General features: G+C 37.9%; 1 protein-coding gene across 4 annotated transcripts in view; it reads right to left on the bottom strand.

The window, feature by feature from the left end:
* Positions 1-22,428, bottom strand: part of atxn1a (ataxin 1a) — a 113,817-nt gene extending 91,389 nt beyond the window's left edge. For 3 of the 4 annotated variants that reach the window (XM_017307536.1, XM_008422051.2, XM_008422055.2), the window contains exon 1: positions 22,328-22,428. The gene's annotated coding sequence lies outside the window, so the exon portion shown is untranslated. Of the gene's footprint in view, positions 1-8,314; positions 8,360-22,327 lie in introns of those variants that run through there. The other variant, XM_017307537.1, reaches the window with a different exon arrangement.
* Positions 22,429-23,165: the final 737 nt, after the last annotated feature.

Genomic DNA, 23,165 nt, shown 5'->3' with positions numbered 1-23,165 from the left:
TACATTAAAAACTAATTCAATCCCCATAAACCTCAAATTAAAAACTGATTAACGCTTCGTAAAATCCACTGATAAGCTGAAGTGAATGAACAAGAACATAGCAACAAGCCATCTCATTCCCTGGCAGAGCTTTTCTACATCCAAAATGAAAGTTTATGAAAATAGATGGCCTTTTTATAAACAGTCCAGGCTTTCATGATACCATCAGGAAGCACATTTGCATTTCGCCTGGAAAGCGGCTGCCTCCACGCACCTCAAATAAAGAATGAATAGCTGTCTCCCACGCTGCTGTTTTTAGCCAATCATTTGAGTCTCCAGAGCATTTTTGACTGAGGTACTTAAAAAAAACAAAAAATACACGACCTGGAGATGGATCATGGTTTTACAACAGCTGAGCAGGTTTTAGTTTTATTTTTAAAGCAGAGCTGTTTCTAGAGTCGAACATGCCTTTTCCAAAAGGAGAAGAAAACTATGCAAGCAAAATGTGCAAAAAATAGAAAAGTTCACCAAAACCACATATACTTCATCCAAAAGCCCCAAATAAATTGCACAGCTGCACATATACATGTGTTTATCAAGGAATAAAGCCAAAAATCTTTCATAGAAATGTTGCTTAAAAGGCAATGAGGCCTAAAACAGATGAGTAAGACCTGCTGAAACACTACTAAAACCATGAGTGTTGAAGGAGAGACAATAACATTATACCCTCTTAATTTTTCACATTTGTACATTTCTGCTTATACCCCAGAAGAAATGTGTGTTTGAATGACTCTTGGAGACGTTTACTACTATTAAAGATGAGCTCACATGTTTCCATGTAGCTTTGCATTCCTCCGATGTCCCTGATTGGTAGAGGGGGCACAGAGTCACGTAGAGCCCAGCTTTGATCACCTTCTGAAGAGACCAACATCAAAATAAGGCAAACGGGTTGAGAGAAGGACCACACAAGCACAAACCCTTATACAAAATCTCAGAGAAACACTGTTTAAAACCATTCACACTTAAAGCTTTCTTAAAAAATGTTTTACCCTTATGCACAAAAAGCCATTTTGCATTTGCTTTGCGCACAATGCTTGGAATTTATTTTTGGTTTTAATTACAACACACATTTTCTTGAGAATGTGTGTTGTCAAGAAAATGTGACAACACATTTTCTTGTGTTGTCACAAGAAAATGTGTTTCTTGTGAAATGTGTGAAAACACATTCCTGACTTATCCTGACTTTTCCATAAGTCAGGAAAAGTGGCCTTTTCCTGACTTATGAAAATAAACACTTCTACAGTACTCATCTTCTCGTTTACCCTAATAAATACCTCGCAGCACACAAGAAGTCATGAATTACTAAAAAAAAAAAATTGACTCACTGATCAATATGACAAAGTATGAGCAACGCAAAATGCTTCAACTATAAATTTGTGGCAGAGACACTAACTGAAGCATCAACCTTTGTTTAAAAGTCTTTTTTTTTCTCCATTGAACAAATGAACTCAAATTGAAGGTCGTCCGTTTTTAAGCTTCTTTTAATACATTGTTTTACCACAGGTTGTGAAGAATAATAAAAAGAATTCTGAAGTAAAAACATAAATTATTAGATTTTTTTTTTTTTATTAAAAAATTGACAGTCCTGCATCACAGGAAATATGACCGAATAGCAGCAGCTTCCACAGGTTGGTAACATTATTGACATCTTGCCTTATGGAAATGCAGCTTTGCAACAGTGGGATTCATAAGAACCCATATGCAACTCTTTGGGAACGTCAGTCTCCCTCATAGATCTCAAAATGCATTGAAAGACTAGTCAACTTATACTTTTTCGTTATCTGTAATAATTTCAAGAAAATGGTTTCTGAAGGCTTAGCTGCTTTAAGGAAGTGAAAGCTGACTGACTGCAGACAGAAACTTTGCTGAAATCACTAGAAATGTTGATGTGGTCTGTTCCAGAAAAAGAAAATTGAGCCTTATCTTGGATCAGGAATGTGAAGCAATTGGTCAATAGACACAAGTCACAAATTACAGGTGTATTTCATGCAATGAAGGTTTGTTGTGCAAAACAGCACTAAATGTCCAACATTTGGATGCTTGTTTGACTTGCAATTTCATAATGCCAAGAACAACTGTTTAATTCAAGAAAAAGCCCATTTTTGATAATTTTTTAAATTATACTTGTTCTATATTTTTCTTTTTTTTCCCTTTTGTATTACTTAATTTTATAAATTCCTTTTCTATATGTTCCTATAAATTAAATTTTTTATTCTAAAATAGTTTTAAAAAAATAGTTTATTACAAATTAATTAAAACTTACAATTGTGTCCACTGTGTAAAACAGAAGTGACATGTTGCTCGTGTGAGGTTGCTTGTGTGTTCTTCACAAGCAACCTCTCTAACACAGACAGAGTGCGTGTGTATGTGTGTGTGTGTAAAAAGGTTACGTAAAAATAGTAACGCCCTCTACAAATATTCCTGTTCATTTGTCATGTACCAAGCAGTCAAGTCAACAGGAGTGAATCAAGTTTTAAAAGTTAAAAGTTATTACGGGGTTCACAGTGGGGCCCCAGGAAGTCACCAACATACGTCAGGAAGAACAGTGATTGTGACAGCTTCCTGCTGGCGGCACAGGTGCTCGCATCCAAAGATCCACACTGATGCACGAACACTTGGCCAGACCACTGTATGCCCCCTCCCTGACACACCTGAGATACATAATGGCACACATTAGGATGCACATGCACGCACACATGGAAAGTACAGGGGCTCACACCGCCCCACCAGCTGTCCCTCAGAGTGTCCAAGAGAGGACAAAGAACACTGAGACAAGAGGAACAAGAAGGAATGAGTGCATAGATTATGGGTGTGTGTGCACGCATGCATGTGTGTGTGCGTGCGTGGGGGTGTGTGTGTGTGGGGGGGTGTGTGAGAGTGTGTCAGAACGTGGCTCACTTCCAACTTTTTGCACTGCCCTTAACCCAAATAATGTTTCATTATCTTAGTTTAACCTTCACCAAAAGAGCTGATACTTTGCCAGCACAAACTCCAAAGTACATTATAGAGATTTTATAAAATAGAGTAGTTCACAGGATCTGATACGAAAGGTATAGGATGAGTATTTAAATCTTAAAGAAGTGTGACATGCATTCCTATTCACTTCACATAGGTTGATACTTTGCTTCTTTTTTTGTTGCAGAAATCAGCTGTGTGAAGGCAAAAAAATTTGTTTTCTTCTTATCAGATCACAGCATCTTCTTCTATATGTTCTAAATCTTCTGTGTTTTCTTCAATACATGTTGGTCTATCACATAAAATTAAAAAAGTTGCAAAATGTGGTAAAGTATGTATAAGTTCTCGCATTATGCACCTTTAAGAAAGTTCATTCTGGCAGCTTATGATCTGAAAAACAAACAGATACATTTCCAAGCTTTAATATGGAAATCATTTACTGAAACAGAACCTTAGATGCTCCTGGTGACTGCAGGTTATGTCAGCGCCAAGCCCTGTCAGCCACATGACACTATAAAATGTTGTTTCTCTTCTACTGTTAAAAAGAAGAAGAAAAATCTGGCATCAGTTATATAAGTAAGGTCGGAAGGTCAGAGCTGCTCGCACCGTGAGGCCACACCCTGCAACGCTGTTAACATTCCATAGTGACTTACACCATCACGCAACAGGCCGAAGACACAGCAGGAGCCACACACACCTGCCTCAAGGTAAAAACTCAACTCTGTTTCAGAGATTTAATACACTAAAGATCAACATCTTGAACATTACGTGATAGTCCTTTCTTCTAGAGTGAAAGCAACTTGACAAATGATCGATTTAATCTTGAGCAAGATGATTCCTTAGAGTAGAGGCTGTTCTACGGAGACTACCTCCACCCCCAATAAAGTTACCATTAATTGGTACTAGCCGTATTTAATTAAAAGCAAATCTGCATAAACTTTGTTCACTTTGAAGCCCTGAAAACAAATGTAACAATGCAACTGTTATGATAAACTTTGATTGCTGCATTTTCTTGGAGCAGCTGCTGTCAAAAACTGAGGAGGTTGGATAAAATGCCACTATTATTATTATTATTATTATTATTATTATTATTATTATTATTATTATTATTATTATTATTATTATTATTATTATTATATGCTTCATGGAATACCATTTCAAAATGATTAGACATTTAATAAGGTAAACTAAACATTACAAAAGTCTGTATTAAACTTGTAAAATATAACAGAGGTAAATGCAAAAATAATAATAATAAAAAAAAACTGGTAACAAAATCAAATATTAAATCATGACAAAAAAAATAGTTAATGTCCACAAAGTTGAAATTCCTCAACTTGAAGACATGTAAAAACCTGCTTCTAAAGAGTTTTTTGAATGAAATTGATATCCAAAAAATGCAAAATGACAAAACATGAAGTCAGGAGGTAAATCTAGAAATAAAGCAGCTTTCTTAATTATAAGTCTGGATTTGGTTAGAATTCAAAATCTGCTATTTTTTAATCAAATGAAGCACAGAACACACAAAAAATGAAAGAATAATTGTTTTAACAGTAAGGAATACCAATCCTTTAGGCCACAACAGACATAAAAACTTATCAAGTCAATAATTTAGGTTGGATTTGAATTGAAGGTTGATGCTAAATTCAGTTAAGTAACGCTGTATTCCACCTTCATATCACTTCCACAGTCCATAGTACAGCTCAACAGTCCCAACAACATCACAGCATCCATGCACACAGCTCACACACCTGTGCTGCAACAGCTACTGCTGTCTGTCAGACAAACATGAAGGCAGAGAGACATCTACCTGTTCTGGAGGAGAAACGCTCAGCCATCACCGCGCACAGCTGTCAACTGTTTGTTTAAGAACATTCAGCAAAGGTGCTTTTTAAACTGCATGAAATCCAGCAAAAAGAAAGAAAAGCCCCTATAGTGAGTGTAAGTGGTGATGAGATGAACTGAAGGGTAACATTCCCTCCTGTGATTGGCAGGAATGTCAGGCAAGGAAGATGGGAGGGAAGACATTTCCACTTTCTTAGTATTCAAGTCTAAGAATGAAAATCTGCTACCTATACAAAAATATCCAAATACTACATCCAGCACTAAAACATTTGAAATTATTTAAGCAATAACCCTCAAAAAAACTCCGTCTTCCTCCTTGCCAATTACACAGAAAATGGTATCTGCTGGACTCCCATTGAACAATCCCTCTCAGCATGGAGAACAGTGTATTTCTGAGTTTTTAGATGTCCACTGTAGCAGAAATAAGTGGTGCAACAAGCATTGGTTTGTAAGGTTTATGACGTAATTTTACTTCAGTCAAAGCACAACTAATGAATGACAGCGCCTTACACCTAATTTACCCTGCTTGCACAGGACCGGAGAGAAGACGCCTGGAGTGTAAATCTGGGGTTGGTGTGGCTAGCTCACAGAGATCAGTGAAAGAAAACTGATTTTGGATTTAATGGAGCTTCTGTCATCTGTATCCCTCATCAGTTGCTAAACTGATGAAACTACCGATGCTTTTTTCTTGTTTACACTGAAGGTGAAACTGATGTTGGAGGTGCAGAAACCGCCCACATATATCGCAAAATTCTGCTGATTGTTAGTGAACATTGCACAGTTGATCACAATGCTGTGGTTGAGCAGGTGAGCAGCAGGGAAAAATAGACTTAGCAACTAATAAGAGTGCAATAGTACCAGGGTTTTTCTTCCAAACTTGGTTAGTAAGATTTTTCTAACTTGCTGCGATCCAGAGATATTCAAACCGTCTTGGGAATTAAGCAGGGCAATCTTGGTTTAAAAAAGGCATATATCCCTAAAAAAAGGACATAAAGTCTTTTTTTTATTGATTGCTTTAAATTCTGCCTTAGGATATATCCATAACATTTGAACAGGCAATACAGAAAGTAAATACCAAATTTTAAACAAAGCTGCTGCAAGAACTCTAAATGAGGGCGCTAATTCTGCAGTGACTGGTAATGTTGAAAAAAGATGCATGCATAAGTGAGCACTGACACAAATATACACGCAAAGGGTAATCTAAGGTCAGGGAGTTCTGAGTGCATTCCCTTCTGACATATACTGTACCAGAGCCCTTTCTAACGCTCAACATGAGTTCTGTGCACACACACAGATGCACACAGGAGTGCCCCAAGTGCCTATACATGATTAAAGGACTGAAAGTGGGGCAGGCGCACAGTTGTTGCTCTCTGAAAATGGTGCAACTTCTTTTAACCCAGCCTGACTCAACACACACACACACACACAGATGCATTGTCACACCCAATCAGATCTTAGACTACCAAGTGCGCGTGGGAACATGCACAAAAGTGCAGGCCAACAACCTGCATAGCATCTAGCAAATAGCTGAGTAATGGAGCAAGAAGTAATGGAGCAAGAAGAAGAAGAAGAAGAATATAAGCACAAGGAGCAATGATGACTTTTTTTCCTTCTGGTCATCTTAAGGTTGCAGATTACAAAGAAAAGTGGACATAATCATTTCTATTGCAGCCTTGTCTGTAATAAAAAAAGACTATCTACGTGTCTTTATGTGTTTTATGCAATATTCTACTAAAAACTGGTTCGATTTGACCTAAGGGAACAATGACTAAAGAACACCCAAGGGAATTAAAGTGCTTCATGAAACCTGAACTGATATTACTTGGACTGCTGTTAAAACACATTCACAAAAGGCTGCATACATTAACTGAAAGATAGAATGGACATTAGTGTGAGATAAATGTTATAAGCATGACTACATCACGTTTTTATGAGATTTTGTTAGGGCATTTGACTTATGACCTATACACCGTTCATAAAAAACAGCAGCTGCAAATTCTGTAAAAGCTTCAAGTAGTTCATGATTCACCATACATACTGTTAAATAAAACCTTAAAATTACTATTTTATCATTTCAATGACTAAAAGAAGCATTTTTAGCACAACTTTGTAGGTCTAGGTCCTACTCAAATGTTACATAAAGGAAGATCAGACATTAAAATATTTAGGCAGATTAAGTTAAATCTGAGTCATGCACAAATATCAAAAATCAAGCAGAGATTTTTCTCATGACTCATCACAGCTTTCATCCCAAAGAAAAGGCAGATCTACTAGAAGTATTCTGGATTTGCAAGATTTTCCAAATGATTAATTTTGTGAGATATCCGTGCACACATTGTTCCTTCTAAACATAATAATCCCTTCAAAGTTGTTCATATTTTGTCCCCTTATAACCACAAACTTTAATGTATTTCATTAGGATTTATGAGATTAAAAGAGTACTGATGAGTAACATGAAGAGGAAGGAAAATTTGTACATTTATTAAGTCACCGTTACTCTGAAGTTACCTAATCTCTACATAGCATTAACTTGGGTATAATTTTCTCCCAGGATAAATCCAGTTGTTCTGTAAAACAACAAGGATGAGAAAATTGTAGAGAAGCTTAAAACAGGCTTAGGTTGTAAAAAATATTCTATGCTTTGAACATCTATAGAGAGAAATGTTTAAGTCATCATTTTAAATTGGAGAAAAGGCTGTCCACCTAAGCCGATATGATCAAAGTACAACCATTAGTTTAATGGTTGTCCTTTAAAGTAATGGTTCAGAAAATCACAACAAAGAAGCTATTATTGAAAGATGGCCATAAGAAGTGTTAAATAGGAAAAACTCTTGAGTGTGGAAGAAAGCCAACACTGCTGGTTGTCACTGTAGACATACAGTGACACATGGAAGTGGCAGCATCATGATGCTTTTCTTGAAAAGAAACAGGGAGATAAAGCAGTGAAGATTTAAAAAGCTTAATTAGTCCTAATACAAAAGCATTGCTGGAAGAAAACCTGCTAGAGGCTGGAAAATACTTGGGGCTGGCCCTGGGGTTCACCTCCAAGCAAGACAATGTCCTCAAATATGACACAACAGCTTCAGTGGTTTAAATAAAAGCATATTCATGTGTGAAAATGATCCAGTTAAAGTTGTGAGCTGAGAATCTAAGCTTGAGACATGTTCCAAGGAAATATGGACGTAGAAATCAGGCATATATGGCAAAATAACTTGATATTCAATTGCACTGAAATGACTCCACAAAGAGTTGACAAAGGGGGTCTAGTTAAAATTACATGGTATTTTTTTTATTACAAAATGTAGATAGCAAAACAGTCTGGTCTATCCCATAATATCCCAGTAAAAAAAAAAAAATCCTGAAATGTGTGATTGTAAATTGACGAAATGTGAAAAAGTCCATGGAGGTATTCATCTTTTTACAACCCTCTGATATGAAGTAGTTTGAACTAATAGGAAAGAAAAAATACAAATACCTTATGCTATCCGAACAGCATTTTGTCAAATCAGGTCTTTTCCGCCACATGGGGCTTCCAGGAAGAAAAAAAACAACAACAAAAACATATAAATGAGTAAAATAGCACAAGCTTATGGTCCTTACGAGGCATTATGAAACTGTGCCTGGGTTTTAAAAGATTAGAAGTAAACAACAACATCATAAATCTCACAAATCTCTTTTTTCCCAAAACCCCAGCACGGAGGACTGTGTAGTATTTGTATTATTCGGCCATAATCATGTGCTGAGGGAGAGAGGGTTCAAACAGAAACCTACAAATCCAGCAGCAGATTCTTAGCAGCCTTTTGCAATGTTTCTCGAAATTAGATCACACGCAGGGGAACGGGGGACGTTGTGATTTGGGAACTACGGGAGGAATTTCGCAACAAGGAATCCTTGAACTTGTGGGTATTTCCAGTTTTAGATCGATGATTGTGTGGAAAACGGATGCTTCTATTTCCACATAACTATCAAAAAATAAACAGAAAAGAAATTATGCAAAGTTACAAACTATACCTTTTTAGGAGAAGCTGTTATGAAATGCAGCTAGTGGGCAGATCATTTTGATAAAGCCTACATTAGTTGCAGGTCACCAGATAGGAGTTGTACTTGTACATGTGCAACATCAATGTCAGTACCTGTAATTCTACTCACCTTTCTTCAATACTAATCTCATCAATAATTGTCATTTTCTGAGAAACATTCAGGGTCAAGACAAGGCTGCAGGACTTTTACTGAGTATATAAGCCTTTTAGTGTTCCTGAAGTCTGTATTTGCACAACTGTCAATATATTGACGTCACCCAGACAACCGAATGTAAACACAAGCAGTCAGCAGTAATAACCACAGCACATGACAGCATCTGCAGATAAAAACTTTGTAGCCTTAGTAACCGGTGCTACTTCCAATCATAAATACACAGCCATATCCAGTGCCGCATGCCTCGAGCTCATGGACAGCACATGCGATGCTGTACAGTTACTTGGGTATCCAAAGCCATTATTGTGAGACATTACATGTGTGTGATGCAAATAATGAGAAGCTGTTGTGAAAACGGAGCTGAATCATGGGCAGGAGAATCCGGTTGAAATCTGGCTTTAGCTTAAAATAGCTCTTACTCACTTTCTGAGAGATTTTTTTTTTCAGTGCAAACATATCAGCTTTAAAAGCTTGACAAATCAACTTAGTTCTAGTTTTTGTGTTTAATGGTCACTTTGTACAGGGGGAATTTTATGGAGGCTGCCGTTTCACAAATAAACCTCAGAAAGTTCCGCTGTTTGGTTTCCTCTGGAGGAAACCACCCTGATGTGCCCGTCTACCATTACCTGTAAAGAGATCCGATTCACAATTATATTATGTTACTCTTTATTAAAGGGGTAATTGTATTATGTTAAATTGACTTTAGAATGTTATTCCTTCATCAAAAACATATCTGGAGTGTTGCCTAGATTCCTTTATGCATGTTTAAGAAATCTTTTAATCTCCCGTGGCAACCGTTCAGCTGTGCAAACTGTCTGGTGGATCTAGCACCACCTTCGAGACGCAGCTCCTCCTTCCTCAGAGCTGCAGTTTCCCAGTCGTCACAGAGCAGCCCTCCCTCGCCACCATCCCACTGACCTCATTTTGCCAGCCACTTCTCAGTTCAACACTGGTAAAAATGTTACTAAGGGTTACTAGAAGAGCCATGTTGTGATGACTTCCTGAAGGCAGAGTTTCAGAAAGAGCATGAGTTTTTAAAGAGACAAGGCGCAATTTCAATGAGTTAAATTGCAAAGTCAAGTTGTATTTAAGTCATATCTGATATACATAGCATTTTTATGACAACTGAAGTTAACATAGTTGCTTGATTCTGCTAAAATGGCACATGTGGCCGAAAACCACATAATACTGAGAAGTTCCACTACAGTTTTTCATAAATGCTTATAATCTGTAAAGGATTATAAGCATTTTTAATCCTTAACAGGAATTTTCAGTTCATTCAACATTTTAATGGGACACATCATTTTTACCAAAGAACATAAAGCACATTTTCTGTCTTTAATATTCTGGATTCTGAATAATATGACTCATGAAAACTTCCAGGTCTGAAAGTCAAGAAATCTGGAAGTCAGTATGTGCTGGAAAAACCCTGGTCTGTGCATTTCTGGTCAAGCAAATAGAAAGCCATCTTAATAATCAGTGGTACAAGTTACATAGAATAGTGTACGTGTTTCTGCAAACATATGAGCACAAACATTTGACCCTTAGCTTTTTTTTTTCATTCCTCAAATCTTTTATTTACATACAAACAACAAGACCTACCTGAAAGACCAAAATGCACACCTAACTTTTAAGGTTTGTGGATGGAGCTGTTTTAACACAGACTCTAATCAAATGGAAAGATTTCCTATAGCTGCTTAAACTATTTAACAAAATTGATCTCATCCATTCCCCAAAAACTTCAGCCACATCCTCCCACCCATTTTCTAAACAGCACCTTATTTTCAACTCATTCACCTCCTCATTTCTCATTATGAACCTTTTCTTCTCTTCATGAGTTTAGTTAGAAATAGGATAGAATAATCAGAACGCACTTCAGTCTAGTCTGAAGAGTTTCAATGTTTATCCTGTGAGATTTCAGCGAAATACATCTAATTTTTGTTTGTTCAACCCCTCTTATTCTTCTCAAATTGCATCTCTTATCTCATGTTCCAATGTTTATTCAGTCAGTCCTGCTGTCTTTTATTACAGACTGAGAGAAGTACTGAGATAGTATGAGATTCTTATAATATAAAAATCTAAAATAAAAAAGTATTAAGGTTTGTTGCATGGTGTACCCTGATACAGTGTGGAAAAATAAGTATTTGAGTCATGATTCATTTGTTCTCTAAGCAATGGGATATGGTTACCTGCTTTCAGTCAGCTGATCGCCAGCATGAAGCAACAGGTTGATGCTATCTATGCTATTTCTGTAGTTTCACATTTAAAAAGGATTTGAAACTGAATTTATGGTATGACAGATATTTCAGCTGTTTTGGAACAGAAAGTATTACCAGTAACTGAACCACAGTCGCAGCGTTTGAAAGACAGAATGAATAACCGCTTTCAGTTGCCTTCAAAGCTTCCTGACACAAAATTCCCCAGATGAAACTCTTAAGCCAAACTACTAAGATTGAATGCATACAATATTTTACAACACTGGGTTGCATTAGCAAAGTTTAATTCCATCAAAATGGAAAAATGAGTGTGTGACAAATAGGCTGCTCCAGCTAAACCTGTTAGCTTTAAAGCACAGTAATGTGGCACCAGCCTGTTTTTTTAGTTAGTATGACAGCAGCAACTTTCCAAGGATTATTTCTTAACACAGTGCAAAAGATGCTTTAGAAAAATTATGGAAAGCACAAAAAAATTAAACAGGTAACACCTGAGGTCAAGTCTGGTTAGTATGCCTGCAAGGCCATTGATCATTTCTAAAAACATCACAACAAAAAAAAATCACATTATGACATCACATTTAAAAGGGAAAATAACTTGTACATCATTTTCTCTACACGCAATTCAACTACTTGTTTATAACAATTCCTTAAATGAACGCAAGAGAAAAACAATTAAGATTCATATCAACCATTTCCTACTGGACTTGTAAACCAAAGGAGATGCCTTTTACATATATGGATGTGCGTGTTTGTGGCATTCTTGTAGCTGTTTCCTTTTTGGTTTCCTTATCAAAATAGTGGAACCTCTTAGTGCGTCAAGATAAAATTCCTGTTTCCCTCTGTGATGATATTCCAAACCCAGGTAGAAAATACTTGCTATGGCTGATAGAGATCTGACATCTGGGAAGTCAGAAACTTTGCATAAGAGCAATTAAGGTTAGGGAATGTAGAAAGAGCAGAGCTATTTTGATCTGCAGAGGATGCCCAGTAATTTCCTATTAGGTCAACTTTCTTCTCCCACTGAAGGTATTTCCCCTGGGCAAGCCCCTGCAGACAGATGTTTACATTGGCTAAAAAGCTGAACCAAACATTTCTGGTTAATGATGATGGAAACTTTGGCTACATTGTTTTTTCCATTTGTCATGTTTGAATATTTTAACATTAAATAAATGTGCATGAACACATTTCATGACTTTCTATTGCGCCAAATGCGAAAAATATCTATCAAAAGATGCACGTTTGGAAGTGCAAAACTACTTTGAATTTCTTAAAAAAATAATAATAAAATATTCCATAATGAGGAACATATATGAATTAAATTATTTTAAGGTGTGTTGTAGTAGAGGTTTCCAGTCACAGAAGGCCACAAAGAGCCTCGTAACAAGAATCTCATCTATTTTAGCAGTAGCTAAAACCCCAGGACTGGCATGCTTCAAATGCATTTTTACAGATATAAAAGTTGGCAAAAATAAAACTAAATCTACATTCTTTGTCAGATTACGCATAAAAATGCCAAGCATTCAAATTCAAATAGGATCTCTGGAAGGATACAGAATACTGGTATTGGAGGCAGTGTGTGTCACACACAAAAGACACATTTTAGTTCCCAGTGACAGGCTGTTGGAGTTATAAAACCCATTTTGGTTACATTCCGTAAAGAAATACAGTCCGACTAGACTCTAATAATGTAATAACAATAAATTTTCCTTGAAATCCTAGGCTGGCAATGAACATCCTCATTTGCTAGTTTTTAAATTTAGATCTGTGTTTGATCACAGCTCTCTGACTTTCCCAGCCAAATCCTGATGCTTAAATGCTGTGGGTTCGCTGCATATTCAGCAGAAAGGCCAGACAGACAGAAATGTCTCCCGAAAGCTTGACAGCTAACTTTCTACTACAACAAAGCATCCAGCCAAATGAGGTTGATCTACAGCCGTCTGGTCAGCCATCCAGTAAGGATTCTGAATGGGCCAAGCCACAAGTACAGGCCAAATAGAAATCCATACAGAGACAGAATGACTGACTTGAAAATCCTCAGCAATCCAGCCTTGCATCCTTCTCCTTGTCCTGTTCAGACCACACCACAGGTATGTCGGAGAAGGAATATTTCAGCCTTGGAGACGCTGGCCTGAATAATGTTGGTTCTGGTTGCATCGACTTGCCCGAACCCGTCTCCATGTGCTGAACTATTTACCCTGACTATAGTGGATCTTTTTTATTACATTCCTTTGAATTGCAAGTAAAAGAGTAGGCCCCGAAATAGATTGGAGTCTGTGGCACAAAATAGATGCCACATCAGAAGGATCAATGAAATGAGATCTGGAAGGCGATTACCCTGGTTAAGTCACCATGTGTTGAAATCAACATCCTAAGGAGTAAACAGTAGTAATGGAAAGGAATGTTTATAGCCAAGAACAACACTGGTGAAGGGTGGGTTTTTGGTATTCCAGGGATTGTTTCTATCACTGGTCATTTTCCTGTTTTTGAAATTCCTCTCCTTCAATGCATATCCTTCTGGCTCAAACATAAGTCATTGTTGATGCCCACACACCCACTTTGAAGCTGAGGCTCTGAGGGTTTTACTCGCTTCCAACAAGTGGAATCAAAGTACCATGAAAAACAAACATAGTTATTTTTAATTTAAAGTCTTACGCAGTTTCCAAAGTCGCATAGTTTTATCAGCTAGTCTGACATGGTTTATTGTGGTCATTTTCTCTACATTAGTGGTTCCTCAATACCCCCGTCCTGCATGTTTTAGATGTCTATCCTTCCTTCTAAAAACCTGACTTAAATGAAAGGGTAATGAACAGGCTTCTGTTGCATTTGGTGGCTGCAGAGGAGGTCATGCAACAAACTGAATCAGATGTGCTGGAACAGAAACACATCTAAAAACATGCAGGGTAGGGATACTTGGGGGCCAGGTTTGGGAATCACTGTTGTCGATGATAAACACTAAAGACAAACAGCCCACCTCTCTTACAACCTTACCCACCGGCTCTGAGGCAATACAGCCACCACCATCGTTGCATAAATCACTAAAAATCAAAGATCAACTTTATCCGCCATTCAACTCTTTTGCAGACAAAACAAATCAGACAGGACTTGGAGAGGTAAGGCGTAGAGAAGGTCGCTGTCACTGTTGAGGCATTATATTCCCTGGACTTCAGCCAAATTCAGCTTCTAACAGTGACTTCCCAGGCATATAGACAACTGCATATCAAGTAGGAAAGACAAGCAGCCATTACAAAGCCAAAGGCTACACTTGGCTGAGCAAAGTCCAGACTTCTCTTTTTCACATGGTTATTGAGCCATGAAGCAGTTTATCGACCCAACAGTATAACACCAGTGTGCAGGTTGGTGATGCTGGGACAGTCACAGAATACATACCCATTTCATAAGTATTTATATAACTTAAGCCCATGCAGCGTAATGCACACACACACACACTTATCAGCAAATACTCCAAAGTGTGGAAAAATAAGAGTGATACATAAGCTGCAAACATTGATTTTTCTTTTCTACCACGCTCATAGAAATGACATCTTGTGCATTTCTTAAATTCTTATAGTAAAGTACCTTTTGCTACATTTCATCAAAATTCAGGACGGTACACTAAGCAATATAAAAAACATGATAAAACACAACAGAATGTTCTTTAACAAAATACAAAAAGCTCTCATTGATCCCCTTTAAAGGCAGCACACAGCGTGAGTGTGTCCCTTCTCTTGTGTGCAAGCATGTGTACTCAGTGCACTCGTGAATAGGGGAGGATGAAAGGAAAAGCTGAAAAGGTCTGAGCACACCGCGTGGTTCAACGAGACAGCTCAATCTCTTGATCTGCCTCCATCCCAACCCACTGCTCCGCACATTTTTAACCAACATTTTTCTCACATGCTCTTTTTTTAATCATGCAAGTAAGTGTTTCTCTCTTACTCCCCACATAAGCTCTTTCTCTGTATTTTGAATATTCTTTTTCTTTTTTCTTTTTTTTTTACTCCTCTCCCTCTGCCTTATGCTTCCCAACACATTTGTTACATCACTCTGTTTCCATTCAACACCAATCTCTTCCTTCCTCTTACTTCAACCAGGGGTAGAGCTGTGACAGCAGCTCAGGTGTGAATGCAGAAGCAGGAGTGACACATTTTCAGTACTATCAAACATGACATTTATGTGTCATAGTGTGACAGGATAGAAAACAACGGCACTAACTAAAGCTGGGAATTGCATCTTGCCAAAACACTCCTCTTCATATGTTTGATTTATGTTAAGTACAAGACAAATTTCAAAATAAAAAGGGTGAAAATTAGTCATTTTCATACCACAAAAAAAGCTATTCTGCCAAAATTAGAAACACCATATCTCAGAGTAAAACAAATAACCTCAATTTATTTCTTAAGCATTAAACTACTGCAATTAGTTATCGTCAAATACCCCGCAACATTCAATTTTATGTAAAAGATCGCATCACTTCACCAGCACTTTGGTGGACCAGAGTTCGCTTTTTTGGTCTGCATTAGAGTCCAGCACAGTCACATGTTCCCAAACAAGCCGGACTTTCTAGACAAACAGACTAGAGTTTGACTAAAGAGGACTATCCTAGGACTGCAGGATTACTGGTGGTTCCTAGGATTTCTAGAAATAGACTGGGAGGACAGTCGTTCAGCCCTCAAGCTCCTCTCTGGTGGAACCCAGTTTGTGCTTGTGAGGCAGACACCCTGTCTACTTCAAAGTTTACGGTTAAAACTTTCGTTTTTGATCAAGCTTATGATTAGACTGGCTTAGGTTACCCTATTTAGTTATACATCAAATGTGGTACTTTAATACCATGAGATACCGTGAGATACCGTGAGATACAACAATACCTATTTACAATTTAAGAAAAGGAACATGTATGAAATAAAAAAAGATTTAAGAAAAAATATTAGATGTTTTACTTCTGTTACTCTTCAAGGAGTAGAATAGCAGGAAATGATACTATTAGAAAAGAATATTTAAATCTAGAAAATGAAACCTTTTAAATTCTTAAGTTTGAAATCTTGTTAGAGTTTTTTTTTTTTTCGTTTTTTAATGTAGTTTATTCAGGCTCCAAGAGTGTTGTACGTTAAAAAAATAAAAAGATGGCTAAATGGAGTAAAACAAAGTTTCTGTATTTTACTCTTTGGCTATTAACCTCCGTCTGTCGTGGATAATGCTGGGTTTGTAAAAGCTGGCAGGATTTTGGGAATCATAGATTTAATCTAAGGATGTAGAGTTACATTCAGTAGATTAGAATATGCGGTTTGATGAGGCTCGATTGTCAGATAAAAATTACATTTTGGAAATAACAACCTCCAGCAGGTGGTAAGCATGAATTTTACAAAGACCACATTTCTGTAGGACAGATGTTTGTTTTTATTGGTCTGACATGACGTTGTAATCAATGTTATGTCTTTAACTGTAAGCAGAAAATCATCATGATCAACTGAAATAGAGATCTGAAAATGCAACCCACGTTTCTCACTTAGTGAATTTGCTGAATTATATTGTCACATTCTAATTTATTGAATTTAACTTATTCTTCAGAGTAGGGGTTTAGAACCTGACATTGGTCAACAAATTCGGATCAGTATATCTCTGTAAATCTAAATGATTATCTCCATCAAACTGTACCATAAATCTGGATTTATGGTACAGTCGTACATGTGTGTTGTTTGTTTTGTTGGTTTGAGATTTCTTGACAAAATTTTCAACTAAGAAAACCTAGCAGAGTATTATAATCTGGTCTAACTGTGACAGTGACATAAATTATATACAAGATTCTACTGCATTTACTGCATGTAAATGCAGTAGAATTTGAATATAAGATTTACTGGGTTAATCTGGACTCAATGTGGACAAAATTGGAATCTAACTGGATACAAATTGGACATGTGTTCCTTGTAATGTGCCTTGAGAAGACATCTGTTGTAAATTGGCACTATATAAATAAATTGATGTCAATTCGTTAGCACCCACGTGCACAGTGCCTCTTAAGATTCTAAATAAATGTCAAGATGAAGAATTGTCCCACTCCTTCCTCTACATTCAGCCACTGACACCTGTTGTTTCGCTGCCCTGGTCAATCAGTGAGGCCCTCCCACCCGTCATCCGTCCTCCCTGTACTTGCACACGAAGAGCCATTTCCGTCACTCGCTCATTCAGCTGTGAAATCTCCACCCGATCATTACCTGGAAATCTCACTCACATACACAGAAACACACAATTTCCCCCTCGTTTGGCAAGATCTACAAGACGAACGTGCTCATGTGTGTTTGTCTGTGGGGCTCCATGTGCGCACAGGGCTCTGACAAATGAGCCAAGCTCGGTTAAATGGCTTGTGATTAGGACACATTGGCTTCTAATTGCCTCTCATTACCATTTGAAAGTGAGTGGCGGCTGGAATCAAAGGCTAGGGTGGATGCAGATTGTGTGTGTGCGTGTGTGTGTGTGTGTGGGTGGGTGGCACAGCACGCCTGGATCACAGTGGTACGGTCACACAATAGAAAAGTTCAGTTGGGTCTTTCACATCTTGTTCACCTGACAAAGCGAACCTCAGAAATAAACATTTTGTTCCTCAATAGAGCAAAAACAAAATGTATGAATTCCAACTGCTGCCCAACAAAAGCAACACCTGTCAGAAACTGAAAGTACCTTTTTAGAAATACAGCATGTCTCTCTCTCTGGCCCAGTTCACAGCTGATGACGCAAAAAACTTTATTCATCTGTGAAAATGTTGCTCTACATAAAATTTAAAAATGATTAATCTATACCAATTGCTTGTGCTGACACGGCTCTCAAGAACTCTGGTGGAGGGGTGTACAAAAGAAAAAATAATAATTCAGAGGACCACAAATTGTTCCCATGCCACACTTTGGACATTCCTGGTAAACACTCCACTCCTGGCTATTTTTCTCTTAGCTATAGTTCTAACAACCTGGCCTGTGAAAGCATAGACACCACAAAATCAATAACCTCATAAACTTCCAGACTTCCATCTACGAGCTGTCAACGCTAGCCTGACAGATGGACTTAACTTTTGTCAAACTTCTGCAGGACAGCAGACATAAAACTAATTCACCTAGACCTCGCTAGTTGTTGCCTCCAACACTCTACCTTACATATGTCAAGGTTATTCAAAAATATGCTTCTGTGAGTACAATAATTTCATAAATCCTGCTTGTTGTATACATGGCAGCATCACAGTCTCCTTTGTGTAATGTGCAACTTACACGTCGTCTTCGTCCTCAATCTTTGGGGGAAAAAAAACAAACATGTTTGTTCATTTTACAAAAGTTCTCAACAATCTTACAGCTACGTCGCTCTGTAGCCTGTTTCTACCACTAGGACACAATCGCAGGAGGATGCAGAAGCCATCTGCAGTGAGGGCTATGTTGTTTTGTTGCTTTCATCTGCTTTGCAAATGACAGAATACACAATGCAGAAAGATTTTCTATCTGGCAAAGCAGAAAATCTTTGCCAGAGACTATCCATCCATCCATCCATCCAKCCATCCATTTTCTTAACACCCTTGTCCCTTGGTGGGGTCGGGAGGGTTGCTGGTGCCTCTCCAGCTAACGTTCCGGGTGAGAGGCGGGGTCRCCTGGACAGGTCGCCAGTCTGTTGTGTAGACTATGTGTTAAGTAAATAAAAATGTAGATTTTGCAGCTGTTACATGTGTTTTTCACAAGCACTTTCTGTGTTCTTAGCTTAATTCAAATTCCAGTAGATAGAGAAATCAGTTGTTGACATAAAAATAGCGTGTTATTTCTGATAACTATTTTAGCGTTGAAGCCCTGCATGTTAATGACCGGTCCCTCAACCTGTGAACCACAGAATCAAGACAAAACCAAGTCTCACAACTGAGATAATTTTTAGTATTAAAGATATTTGATAAATATAAAAACATATCAGATGACCGAACTCCAAATGTTTTCAGTTCCACATCTTATGATTATCTAAATCTGTTTTTTTTTATTGTTGTTGTTTTGTAATCATTTCTCATTGTATATGCACCTCTGTGTTACACACAACTTGTCAATAAGAACTTAAGTCATAAGGCTTTTCATTCTTATCAAAAAATATTAGCTTATGGAAATCATATAGTTAGACAAAGATGACTGGTCAGAACACTGCCATCATAACAGGCACATTACGCCAAATTAAGTACATGAAATTAATAACAGATACACATAATGTTCATAGTTTAAACATCTCAAAAAATCAGCTGAAAGCACAGACCCGAAGAATGTAAACAAGTCAAGAAATCCTTCTTTTCGAACGCTCCTAAATGTGGAACTCCACATGAACATTTTGATAACACAACTAGAGAAGCCACAAACATAATAAAAGCAACACCACAACAAATGGAGGATATTTCAAGTGAGCAAAGAATGTGAATGGCCCTCCACTGCACTTCACGCACGTCTGTTTCCTTTTACACAGCGTTGTGAGCGAGAGAATCAGACAGCACCAGGAACAAACTAGAGACCATATCTAATCTATGTGACAGAGGCCATAATGTTATAAATAATAAGGCGTGTTTTATTGACAGAAATTACGCCATTTTACAACTGGACAGCATTTTTATGCTTTAAAGTCCAAAACAAGTCTGTGCAATGCTGCATACGCTTCACAAGGTTTGGTTTCACATTGCAGTAGATAAACGAAACATAAGATTTGAATGAGCCACTTGCTGTTATTACCTAGAGGGGTGCAGCTATAGTTCAATCTATAAAATTAATGTGCACAGTTCAGTAAGTTCCTACTTAAATACACGTTTTGTCACTCTAAAATGTTTCAAAAAATTACATTTCATAGCCATCTCAAAACTAAAATTATGGAGATTTTTCACAATCTAGTCCTTCACATTACATTTCCAGTTTCTGTTTAATTGTTAATCCACTTAGGAAGGGTCTTAACTTGTTTTTTTTATCTTTGTGTTTGATTAGTTTTAATTGTAAAAGGTTGTTTGTAAATCTTAATTAAGGCTTTGTCTCTGTTCTTCATGTGCTACCTACCATGTTTCTGACTGACAGCTGAGATTGCTTTAATAGTAATTAAATTGGACGGGAAAAAACGGTTATGGCTATAGGACAGAGTTATGATCTATAGCTAGGATTTTTTTTTTCCACAGAAAAATATTAAAGACTAAAATTTAAACCAAAAGACACCTCACATTTTTGAGACATCATTAGCAACCATATTATGAAAAAAAAAAAATCTAAAGTAGTTAACACGGTTTCCATTAGTTTTAGCATCTACTACAAAGTTCTTTAAAATTTGTTTTCGCGGGTAATTCTCAAATAGATTTTAGAATGTTTTTAATTTGTCATGACATCTTATTTTATCTAATTTGGCAAAACACAATTATTGTAAATCAATTGGGTTACAAAGCAAAATAAGGAGTTGGCGCCAAAAGTGAACACAAATGTCCTAAAAACATCTTTCTGGGGCGTAGCATGGTGTGGCGGGAGAGCTGCCCCATATACAGAGGCTATAGTGTTTGATGCAGCTGTTCTGGGTTCGATTCCTGACCTCAAGACCTTTGCTGCATTACCTCCCACAACACCCTTCTGTCTGCAATTTCCTTTGAATTACTGTTGGGGAAAAAGGCCACTACTATGACAAATATACCAAAAAAATAAAAAATTATAACAGGCATTTATTTGAATATTAAGGGTAGCAGTGAACATTACTAACACACACTGTTCTTGAATGCATGCAGAAATTTCTAGCGGAGAGAGACAGAAAAAAGACCTTGAAAAAATTTGAAAATGAGTAAAATATTGATAGTGGGAGGATGTAATAACATTAATGGACAAATAAAAAAATAGAAGTTACAATCAATTAAGTGCATGTTGTTGAACATTCAAGGACATATTAAATTTCAAAGGTACGTTCAGAGAGTTTACTACATACTCACACTTACTAATAATGTCATAAGTGTGAGTATGGCTTTTTTAAAACTAAATATGTGCACATTAAAGCCCTCTGCAGGACATCTCACTGAGAATATGAGAAAAATGTTCACAATGCACTAGTTAAAAGTGTTTATTGCACATGCGCCCATAAAAGACAGAGAACACCTTAAAGTGCATGCTTTACATGTGCAGCAATCCCTTAATGTCCACGCACTTTTTCCTCATTTGGATGGCATATTAAATTCATATTGTGAGTTGAAGCATAGCCCTACCCTGCTCTGAGGTGTAAACAGTGTAAAAATAGCCTGCTATCACAGGCTTCCCTACAGTCCCGTTATATAATGGTCCAAGCTCGGATGAATGACATCACGGGTAGTCCTGCAATCACAAACCGTATGTCCTTTACACCCAGCTGGTAATGTAAAACACCGTGTAGTAACATATTACACATGCAGCCGTAAACGTGTGCAAACTGCAAGCGGAAATACACATTTCATCGCTGTAAAGTGTTTCGGAACAAACAAAGTGGGCATTTTAACTTGACTTTGGCGAGTAGTTCTAGTTCGTGTTGAGGGGAAACACTTCCGCGATGGTGAAACGATGTTAAAAAAAAATCTCCTGCCTTTGACATTCCCTGTCAACAAATTAAGAGTATTAAAACAAGCGTTTGCAACAATATCCAGCAGCGTCTGGCGGTGTTTACCGCTTAGAAAGCAGCGTAAAGAGAACATGTTCGAGCCGAGGTCGAGTGGCGCAGTTAGAGGGAAGCGCAGCGGCTGGCCGAGATCAACTCGACCGGCGAACGCGCTCCTCGCTCGGTCACTACCCAGTCAAACCTCCGCTCCCTCTTTCGTCCAGTGAAAAAACTCACTTTGCAACAAAGCAGCGATATGACAAGTGTACCCACCCATTCCCCTCGTTTCTCCGGACTGTTTGGTGACTGTTAAAATAAGTCAGAGCGCGAAGTAAACATTTTCCAAACGCTCTGAAGTAAAGAGAGAAGGGTAGAGAGCGCTTCAGCGCCACCCATACCCAGTTCTACCAGCCATTTTTATGTCCAAACAGAGCTCCAAAAGAGAGAAAGCGAGCAGTGACAGTTTGGAAAAAGCGTCTCGGAGTGAGTAGTTTTGTGCGACTTACTGTGGGGTGTAACGGGCTGCTGAGTTTGTGTGTCTTCTTGTTGCCAGGGCTCCCCTGCTCTGCTCTGCTCTGCTCCGCTCCGCTCCGCTCCGGCGCTGACGGTGGAAAGCGTCTCCCCTCCTAATGATGTCTGCGGCGCACAGCTAATACCTCTCTGCCCCCACCTCCAGGGAGAAAGAGAAAGAGAGTGGGAGAGATTCACAAATGGAGCAGTTTGCGAGCTACTCATGCAAAAATATGACATCCAGGGCTCGGAGCAGGGCAAACAGACGCGGAATTACAGGAGAAGTTCACTGACAGCACCGATAAGGCGTGGGGATGTCAAAGCACGTACGTCATTAGAAATAGTTCAATTGTGCTTGCATATTGAACTCAGGCTTAGCGGCATTCTTTATTGCAAATGTAACAGTTTAGCCTCACTATGAAGAGCTTGACCTCTACTTAAACCCTTTTATTGTTATTTTTGAAGGTCATAAGGTCATGGAGGCTCAAGGATTCAGAGAAAATCTGCTCAGCTTGAAAGCAAGGAGTGACAGTCAGCTGACAGCAACCTGGAGGACATCTCAGCTGTGGACATTCCTTACACATTCAGAGACACAAACAAAAGATGGCCGCAACAAAAAGTGTTAGTATCTAAAATTTTATAAGTCTGACCTTAAACTTGCTGTGCTGAAATGCATAAAACCTTCCGCGAGGTTTTGTGGCCAATTTCATATCATAGATTTTATATATGCTGGGTTTTTATTTTCTCTCGTTTAAAACTATAAATAAACACAAGATAAAATACTTTTGTTCTCCTTTCTGGACGAATCGAAGGTTTAATTGTCTCAACAATAAC

Source organism: Poecilia reticulata, linkage group LG11 (assembly GCF_000633615.1).
Source record: "Poecilia reticulata strain Guanapo linkage group LG11, Guppy_female_1.0+MT, whole genome shotgun sequence".
NCBI lineage: Eukaryota > Metazoa > Chordata > Actinopteri > Cyprinodontiformes > Poeciliidae > Poecilia > Poecilia reticulata.
This window is presented reverse-complemented; position numbering and strand designations above follow the sequence as displayed.